We start from the raw sequence: 10,745 nt of genomic DNA, 5'->3' as shown, positions 1-10,745 counted from the left end.
CAAAAATATTCAGTAGTGTTGTGAGACAAGATTCAGGCAAATGTTTTAAGAGCTGATAATGAATATCATCAGCACCAGTTGCAGTATCATGAGCTTGTGCTAAAGCAGTGTGTAGTTCATTTAGTGAAAAAACTTCATTATAGTCTTCGCCATTGTCAGAGTTAAAATGAACGTTTTTCTTCTCTTGTTGTTGTTGATATTTCTGAAACTGTGGATTATAATTTGACGAAGAAGAATGTTTAGCTAAAGTTTCGCCCAATTTATTTGCAATATCTGATTTTTCAGTCAATAAATTATTGTCATCTTTTAGATGACGAATACTAGGTTTGGAACCTTTGCCTTTGATTTTTTGGATCATATTCCATACCTTTGACATAGGCGTGCGAGAATTGATTTTAGAAACATAGTTCTTCCAAGACTGACGTTTATTGTGTTTAAATGTTCGTCGAGCCTTGGCAGAATTGATTTTCAAATTGTTTAAATTATGTACAGTAGGATGGCGTCGAAAATAATTCTCTGCCTTCTTCCTACGCTTCCTAGCTTGTTTGCAGTCGTCAGTAAACCATGGTTTCCGAATATGTGGGTTCACAGAGGACTTAGGAATAGTTTCATCAGCTATGCTCTTCAGTTTGTCAGAGAACGATTGAATTGGATCAGGTACATCCATGAAAAGGTTTGGCTTCAATTTGTCAGTACATATGGTCTGAAATAATGGCCAATTGGCTTTGGAAAAATTCCATCGTGTGGACGGTGGAACATCAGTGGGATGTACAGTTGTAATGACAGTGGGAAAATGATCACTTCCACAAAGGTCATCATGGACTGACCATTCAAATTCATTATATATGTTAGAATCTGTGATTGACAGATCTAATGCAGAATAGGTACCAGTTGCAGGATGTAAATATGTGGTCGAGCCGTCATTGAATATGCATAGATTATTATTAGAAATAAAATCTTCAAGGATTTTCCCTTTATTGTTAGTGTTGGAACTTCCCCATAGAGGGTTATGTCCATTAAGATCACCCATGATGATACAAGGCTGAGGGAGCTGGTCAAATAAATCCTGAAGATCGCACTGCTGAAGATTCGAGGATGGAGAAATATACAATGAACAAAGTGTGAAGGTTATGTGTAAGGTAAGACGGACAGCAACAGCCTGAAGATTACAGTTAAGAGAAACAGGGCTGTGGATAATGCCCTGCCTCACCAAAATTGAAGCACCCCCAGTGGCTTTATCACCTGGTGGGGAAAAAGAATGATATGAATTGTACTGACGCATTTCAAATTTATCAGTATTCTTAAGATAAGTTTCCTGCAAACTAAATGCTGATGGTTGATAATCTTGTGCTAATAATTGAATTTCATTAAAATTATTCCTAAGTCCTCTGCAATTCCACTGAATTAATTTAGGTGAATTAGTCATGGAGGTTCTATGGGGGATCTCTCACGTCCACGTGAGGAGGATGGACTCCTATTTCTGAGTTCTGAAGATGGAGTCACTTCCATCTCCAGAGGGTCAAAGGAGTTGTGAACCTCTACAGTAGAGGGGATTTGAGCTATTTGTCGCCGATTTAGACGCTTTTTTTGTTTGTTTGACAATTCAACATATTTATCTTCATCAACAGCTGGTTGGATAACTTCTGGTTGTGACAGACTCACTGTCTGAGAGGAAGATGTTGCGACATTGGACTGACTGTTAGAAGTATGAGGCGGTACAACAGTTTGAACGGGTTTGTCAGACTTAGTCCAAGTCAGATCAGTTTGACAGGATACAGAAACAGTGTTTGATTTCTTTGAGACAGTAGCTGAGTAGGTGATAGTAGGAGAGTGTTTAGACGGAGTCTGGCTGAGAATACGCTTTTTTGCTTCAAAGAATGAAATATTGTTTTCGTATTTCAACTTGAGAATTTTTGATTGTAATTGCCACTCAGGGCATGACTTCGAAGATGATAGATGTGCACCATCGCAATTTGCGCATTTAGGATCGTTACTGCAGTCGGAGCTTTGGTGATCCTCACTACAACGATGACAACGTGGAGCATGATTGCAAGATTTGGAACCGTGTCCAAATTTTTGACAGGTATAACACCGGAGTGGATTGGGGACATACACCTCCACTCCGATATTAAAATAACCAGCTTTTATTGATTTGGGCACAGTACAGGAAGCAAAAGTAAACAAGTACGTATTGCTTGGTTCTATTCCACCGTCATGTTTCTTGAAAGTGAAGCGCTTGACAGAAGTTACATTTTGATCTGTAAGTTCACCAACTATCTCCTCCTCAGACATGTCAGTTAGACATCTGGCTCTATCTCTAACAATGCCTCTACTGGAGTTGAGTGTTTTGTGTGCCGAGACAGCAACACTGACGTTTGCAAACTGTTTTTGTTGTAATAAATTGAGTGATTGCTGTCTCCGCTCACACTCCACAAGGAGCGAGCCGCCTCGGAGACGTGAAACGTTCTTAACTTCTCCACAAATAGATTGTATTGTTTTTGATACTAGGAACGGATTGAGCTTGAGAGGCCCTCCATCGGATGATTCAATGACGATAAACCTTGCCCAAGTTTCTTGTTGCCTTAAAACTGAAACTTCTTCATTAGATGTAAGAAGATCAGCCTCTAGCCGCCTCTTTTTGTCATTTCTACTGGAACCAGAGTGTGTTTGAGCCATGATGTAAGTAATAGGATTCAGCACCCCCGCTCCCCACCCACCATGGAGTGTCTACAAGGACGGTGCTACAGTGGAAGCCATGCTGCAACACCAGGGCTACAGGGGTGGTATACTCCAGCAATTACAACACGAATAGCTACATTTGTCTACCAAAAGAAATGTCCAGCTGGTTCGGCCCATGACAGAACATTGGAGACATATATTATTCGGAGGTTGACATCACCAGATTGGCCCATGAGCCACCGCCTTCTGGCATAGGACTCTAGGCAATATTAAGATTTGCATTGATAGATGTTCAGATTTCAACATCAAAAATGGTTTGATAGGATATATCAAAAGTGACACGTATCCATGCGCAGGGCATGGCGTGACCAGCCGATTGATAGAATCGGGCCAATTCTACCACCCGTCTAGGTGAAGTAAGGGTCGAAGTGGTGTGTTGGGCAAAAGGAACACTGTTCCTGGCTCCATTGCCCTCAACCACCAGAATCCCGTCCTCCACCGACACAGGGGCGCAACCCACGGCAAACAGGTTGCCCAATTCGGTCGCCTCATACGACCAGCAATGGGGTGCTGTGGACAAATTCTGCCCCGAGTCCACACGGGGGAAGAGCTATTAGCGCTACCCAGCACTCACCACGAGGAGGTTGCCCTTCACGAGTGCCCTAACTCCAGACGACAGGCGGAGACCCCACGTCAGGCTGACAGGCAGCCTATGGGCCAGCCCCCGAGACAGCCCAGTGGACCCAGAGGGAGGGGTGCAGGTGGTTCACCTTGGCATTCCGACACAAGACGAACCGGTAATATACCCAGTGGTTCGAGGCCGGCAAATTTCCGGGGTTATACGGACAAACCGAGTTTCCGGGGGTATACGAATAAACCGGGATATGAATGGGCTCCAGACGGATCGCCCATATGTAACCACTGCGGGGTAGTGGGTCACACTCAAACGAGGTGTAGAATCAGACAGTACGCTTACGACGGACCGAATCAGGGAAACTATTAAACCCTGTAGGCGATGACCGTAGTCACGCAGGGGATAAGGACACGGTTAAGGAGATGACAGGCGACGTGCAAGGAGGATTAACCACTGAAGTATCGATATGTCGGGTGCGAGTAGACGCTTTAGTAGATACTGGGGCAGATCTTAGTATAATCGACAAAGAAGTGTTTGATTCAATACACCAGAAGAAAATATCAGCTTACCAAACTGACCCCATTTCATAGGTACCGATGATAGGAGTTTCGGGGAAAAATTTAAACGTGGTAGCCAAAGCTAAGATTGAAATAGTCTTGGGTATGTCAAAATTTAACGTGAATGTACAAGTTATTGAAGGGTTAAGGAAAAAGATGATTTTAGGAAATGATTTTCTGACAGGCTTTGGAGCTATGATAGATTTTAATAGGAAGACTCTAGCAATACAAGGAGAAATAGTACTGCTGGAACCCGCCGAGAAGCACGCTCCCAGAAATCAAGAGTACTTAGTCAAAGCTACTAGATCAACTCACATAGCACCTAAGTCAGAAACCCTAATACTCTGTAACATAGGGACAAGAACCGGTCCAAATTGTTTGTTGGTATCACCTTTAGATAACTCAACTCTCTTCATGAACCAACTGGGACTACTTATGGCAAGCTCGATAAATTACTCTAGAGAAGGGGTAATACAAATAGAAGTGATCATGAACGGGTAGAACTGAGAGAGAGAAACCCTAGAACCCACCGAACAGCCCAGGCAGAATTGATTCCTATGACCGAAACAACCACCACCACACGATCCGAAGAAGTTTCGCCTAGACCAGCTCCTCGACTAGCAGGTCAGAAGAGAAAACATTCACCGTTTTATCGGGAGAAGATAAGCGAAGAACGAACATCCCGCGATGAAAACTCTGAAGAGGAGACCATGCATCTTACATCGGCACCCCTTGATGTACGCAGACAGAAGCCAAATCAAGGAACAGGTTCATTCCGATTGGTGCAGTAACAACTACCAACTAAATGGCGGGAATTTCAGGGAATGGTGTGTTGCAAGCGCACGAAGGAGTGTAACTAGCGGCTACGGTGTGTTTAATAATTGTGCAGCCAAAAGTGAATGTGTGGCTGGATTATTCGACGATGAAGATAAAAGAAGGGATAGTGTATTCTCGTATGAATATGCCGAGAAATCCCTAAGAGACTATTCATCAATGCAGACCATGAACTATAAACTATTAAATACCAAAAGAGACAAGTTGTGCTAATGGATATGAGGATATGCAAGAAAATGTAATTGTAAATACATTTTCTTACCCTAAGAAAGGGAGGATTGTAACCAGGAGTTGCACACCCGGTTATAAATATATATAAATACGTAAATTAAATGCAAGTATATTGATGTACATGAATTATATATTACTGTGAAATTGTTAACTTCACTATGAGATGAAATGACTCACGTTGTATACCTATATGTACGGGGAGCGCAGGTGGCGGCCGATTATATTTAATTAATTGGTTTTCCATAAAGGATGACAGGGTACACAGTACAGGGATCTCAGAGTCATGTAAAGAGTTAAGGTTGTCACGAGTCAACCAAGATGATTAAGGGGTATTAGTGGGTAGCATTAAACTATACGAATTGTACAAGGGAGGGAACCAGTTTTACTCTTGTAATTAGAAGCTAGATCATATATTAAAGACTTAATAGATATGGTAAACCTGAAGGTACGAGGTCAGAACCTCGGATAAGTCACTAAGAAGATGGGTACTACCCAATCTTCATAACAGACTCACGTGTTGGTCAAACCTCGTGACGTCATAGTAATTTATCATTAGAAAAGTGTAAGGATAAAATGGGGTGAAAAAATCATGATTCAGGGAGCACGGTTTGCGGGACGCAAGTAGATAGGAGCGCAGTGACCTCTGACCTAAGTAACTCAGATTGCCGCCAGCACGTTTGTGTGGTATCTGTTTTACTGTATTCAAACCAGTTTGAATAAAACTTATCGTAACTTGTATTAAGTCGTCGTGTTCCTGCTGTGGTGACTCCTGATTGCGAAGATCAAGAAAAAGGATCCAGGTTACAAAAGTTCGACGCTTATTTTTTGCATTGACCTTACTTACAGCAGGCTCCCCAACTGACGGTTTGACAATTTGGAAAACACATCAAACTACACCCTATCCAAATTATCCCCCTCCTTCATTTATGTCGTTGATTAAATCCACTATTTCCATGGATCTATTTCTGATCATATCGACAGTATTTATGGTATTCATTTTGCTTTTTCGAAGAATAAAAAAAGTCAATCAACCGGTTACGTCACTGGTTTTACATTTGACAAATTCCTTTGCTTGTCATGAAATTATGGTCTCACAATTTTATGTTTGTCCCCGAGACCTCACGTTAACGGCTGGACATCCTTTAACTAATTTTCGTATTCAGCGGATATTCCTCACTTATTATTTACTGTTTGATTGTCACAATTTGCAAATTCAAACCCCGACACAATCTATATATATTTCGGGAAAAATTTATGTAAGTTGGCTAATGGCGTTTCGTTTAAAACGATTCCTTCCTTCCACGACAGGTGTGTTTATGGTACTTCAACATTGTGGAGTCGCTTTTCCGTTACCTCTGACATGATTAACATTGAGATCAGTTCCTCTGAGGTTCTTTAAGCCCTGTTGATCTCTCCACTTTGGCCGGCTGCCTTGAAATATTCATAATGGTTTTCGTTGCCCAAATAGGATATTATGGCACGTATTACTTCATAATTTATTGTCTTTGTTATATCCCAGCCTTTTAACGACAGGCCACTTGTCACCCTCAGCATCATAGTCGGTAGGGTATACTAGTATTTAAGGCCCCTACAACCCCACAATCGACCCCACTCTCGTCGCTTCTTTCATTGGTATCGGTGAGACGTTGTTTTTTCACTTTTGTCTATCACATTGTACAGGGTGTCTTTGTGCTATTTGGCTCATTCCCTTGTAAAGGATTTTATTGTTGAGATACAGTTAGGCTCCGTCTTTGAGATTTTTTGCTATTTCTACTCTTACTCCTCTCTCCGTGTTAAACTTTTTGATCATGGATGCCCTCTATAACACCACCTATTTCCAATGGTTAGGTTTTGATAAGGTCTTGGTCGTTGACCAGCCACTGGCGGACACCATACGAGGCAATTCGGCTCGTATAGCTGAAGGTCCGCGCTCCTACACGACTATCAGCTGTCCGAGATTTTTCCGTGCACTTCCATTTTGGAGGGTAGTTTTGTACTTGGCAGGATTATTACCCTGCCTAATTGACCTTCGACAAATGGACGACGCATCGTTGGAACAGGTGACAATATTGGCGGAGTATTTCCGTTCACAAGGCCTGTTCCTTACCTGTGCGCAGACTGCTTTATCCAGAACAGCCCCCTTTAGCATCATGGAATTATGGATAACGCGCGCCAACCTTAACTTGCCAATACAACTCACAGCGTCTGTCAAATTTTTTGACTTTCTGGAAATGGAGTATGGGCTGCCGTCGTGTCGAATTGTGCACCATACGCCTATTTCGTCCACGTTTAATGCCCCATTAGTGGCCCAGGTGGTATCGCAGACATGGAGCAGATACCAAAGGTGGTTACGACAGCCGCTGTGTGTCTACTGCAAGACGCCAGTTGTTTTTGAACTGGAGTTGACTGTACGGATCGTCCCGTTGCCACGTTGCTTTGCAACAATCCATAGATCGTGCTCTCTCCGTTTTAGGTCGTTACCTAGATTCTCGCTAAACGTCCCCGAGGGCGACTTGCCCTTCAGGAGACCGAAACGGCGTCGCTTCCTCTGTTGGAAGGCTGTCTACGACGCCATCAAATTTACCGGCGGTCTTCTAGTGCTCCGTTACATAACTTACAGCGTTTCCCAGACGAGAGGCGTTCCTCTCCACTAGTTTATAAGATCCTATAGCGACATTGATTTATTGTTTCCGAGTACGATTGTTAGTCATTAATGAAACTTAGTTTAGGATGGTAACGGATAAGCATCCTAGCGACATATAGTCTCAGACTATCTTGCTAGTGCAAGCATATCTTTATACGCATACGTTTTCATAGTTATCTAATCATTGCTTCAGGTAAATGTAATTCTAGGTCTTTGAGTGTCCATTCTCTGTGTATCAATGTGTGCTCTCAGTCCCACCCTTGATAATTTTATATGTTGTTCCTTTTGATATTGATAACTACAAAGCATTGGTTGAATGTTGTTGATTAGAAAATTATGATAGTTTATCCGACTGTAATGTTCAAGCAGTCCATGGGTTGTGCAATTTGATCGTGCTTATTAATGTCTTTTTCTGATAATATGTGACTACGCAATTGGACCTGTACCAATTAATCCAAACATTCGATTCCTGCCGTTAGCATCCTTATATGCAGATATGCATTTGCCAGAAGACTATTCTTATGTCTATAGTCTTATTGTTACAGGCAGCTGTCAGCTGCAGGTGGCACATCGTTCTATGTATTGATATTTCTATAATTGTTATGGTATTCGTCACTTGTTGTTCGTGAATTACCAGTCTTTTTAAGTGTTGTAGATGATGGCCGTACCCCATTCTAAAGGGCGGAGAGTCAAGCACTTCCCCCGCTGTCGTCTGGTCCACGCCAAATCCTTATTCTGGCTCCTTGCTACACGCTTGCTGCCGAGGTTGCACGCTGTCCTATCACCTCTGCCGCTAAACACAGACCGCTAGCCACAGAGAGTTATCTATATCTGTCAGCACCCCGACGTCTACATCTACAGGTGCTCACGACGACCGCATATACACTGTAACTCTATCAGCATACAACATCTTTAGAGAGCGACCAGTCAACACTCAAGCAGTGTCAAGAACAGTCGACCTCTGGCTTTGTCACCCCAGCCGATGACCTGACTGTGTGCATAGACCGCGTGTTTTCAAGGATTCCAGGACATTGGACAGCATTCCGCCAGTTGACTTTTCGAAACAAGAAAGGAGCCAGTGAATTCGATTGGGACCAGCGACAAATGAACTTTCGTGAATGGTGGTGCCTTATTGTGGCCATGTGCAGTGACATTTGACTTTTATGCATCGCTATTAATTAATTCTACATGGTATTTGAATAATATTTCATGGTGTTTATGCTTTGTGGTTATACAAAATAACACAGGATCATTAACTTATTCTTTACCAGGTAAATACATTTTTAACTGTAAAAGTATTCGTTGTTTTCGAAATCATTATAACATTTGAAAATTGATTACAATTTCATATATATAATGATCGATCCTGTTTTACTTCCATTATGTTAATTGTGATTGTATTTTATATCTCTGACCGGAACTCATGCTTAGATCTTCCGAGCTTTGGGCAGCTCTTGTCCACAGGCGGAGGATGTTATAAGGTTAAAAATGCATCTCAGAAACGAATGATAATAAATAGAACCCATTAGATATAGTTCGTGACAGAACTTGTAATTGGAAAGGAATCAATAGAGAAAAGACATTTCACAGTTATCATTGGATTGGTCTCTGGCTATTATCCATGAGTTAATGAAACAAATGGGGAATTACAAGGTATAATCCATTTGGAGCTTTGGAGCGAGTCACGAAATCAATCGAGAGATGAGCAATCTGGCACGTAGGTTTTTGGTATTTTTCCGATGGTGACACACATGAGTTCATGGTCAGATATAAACTTGTAACGAATCAAATTGAGATATTGAGACATGTGACAAGGACAGGTCAGGCTCGAACACTATAAAATGATACCATCATCATTAGGAGAGTGGTGCGCGGTTTACAGTCGATCGAGTCGAATCCCGATCGTTCTAAGTTTCCACCAGCTAGTGACGAGCCTGGCCAGTCTGATCCTGTTCTGTAGTGATAGATGGACTGAGAGTAAGTAAAACTATGTGAGTATAAACTGGTATTACGTTTCTTTATTATGCGGGTGTGAATGCTGATAGAGACAACTGGGAGTAAGGGTCATTAGGCCAATCACTCCTTGACGGAGCCGAGCCGTGGTGGAGTGAGTGAGTTATTATTTAACGTCACATGGGCAATATTTCAGCCATATCGTGACGAGAAATTACATTTATGATACATTTATGATACATATAGAGCCGTGGTGGACAGGGCGAGGGCAATGTCCTGGCTTAATTGACCACAAGGACCAGGAACGGCAATACATTTAGTAACTGTAGCAGGGTCGCACTGGACCCCCGAAACCAGTTACGACAGTACCACGAACTTGTTTTGACCCCCCTGAAGATTTGAGGGTCACAGCCTTCCTATATAAACCACACTGTCAGTGTAGTCGGGGAGAGAGGCAAAAAGGGCGCTGAAGACTGACCAGGACCAGACCGACAGAGCAGTCCAGAAGAAAACGGCAGAAGAACACGAGCCAAGCTAACAGTCAAGTCACAGCTCAGAAGGCCAGCACACTGGGACGAGCTCTGGCCACACTGGGTCACGCCTGAAACAGTCCATAGCCTCTCTCACAGTCTCTGCCACGCCTTTGTTAAGTGTTCGTTGTACCAGCGTATAAAATTGGTCCTTGTTATTATTAAAACCTGCTGAAACCGAAGATCGTGTTTGTCTGTTGTGCTACATATAGAGCATGTTGGGGTTCTTCTTTGGTGCCGAGACCAGGATCCCTCTCAAGACAAAGGAACAGCCTGGGACAAGTGAAGATTGACGCTCAGACCAACTTGGGTAAGTAGCTCAGATTTCTTCTGTTTCATTATTCGTTATGGCTGGCCAGGAATTGGGAGAATTTTTGACAGGGATAGCAGGACAAATAACAGGACAGTTAGCTAATCTTTTGACAACCTTAGGAGCGCAGGGAATAGCGCAGGTTATAAAAAACTTTTGATGGGGAACCAACAAAATTTAAGGAATGGCTGGAAAGTATAGAAAAATATGCGGTATTAACGAACGCATGTCAAGAAAGAATAAAACTGGTGGCCTATCAGTCAAGTTCAGGGGCAGTTAGCGATTTTATCCGTAGGTATCTACAACACCATGATCAAGCAACAAGGCAGATTGTAACCTTGGCAATAGTCGTAGGTGCTCAAGGTATCGCTAA

Source organism: Haliotis rufescens, unplaced genomic scaffold, assembly GCF_023055435.1.
Source record: "Haliotis rufescens isolate VD_foot unplaced genomic scaffold, xgHalRufe1.0.p SCAF_14, whole genome shotgun sequence".
Taxonomy (NCBI): Eukaryota; Metazoa; Mollusca; class Gastropoda; order Lepetellida; family Haliotidae; genus Haliotis; species Haliotis rufescens.
Note: the sequence above shows the minus strand (reverse complement) of the source record.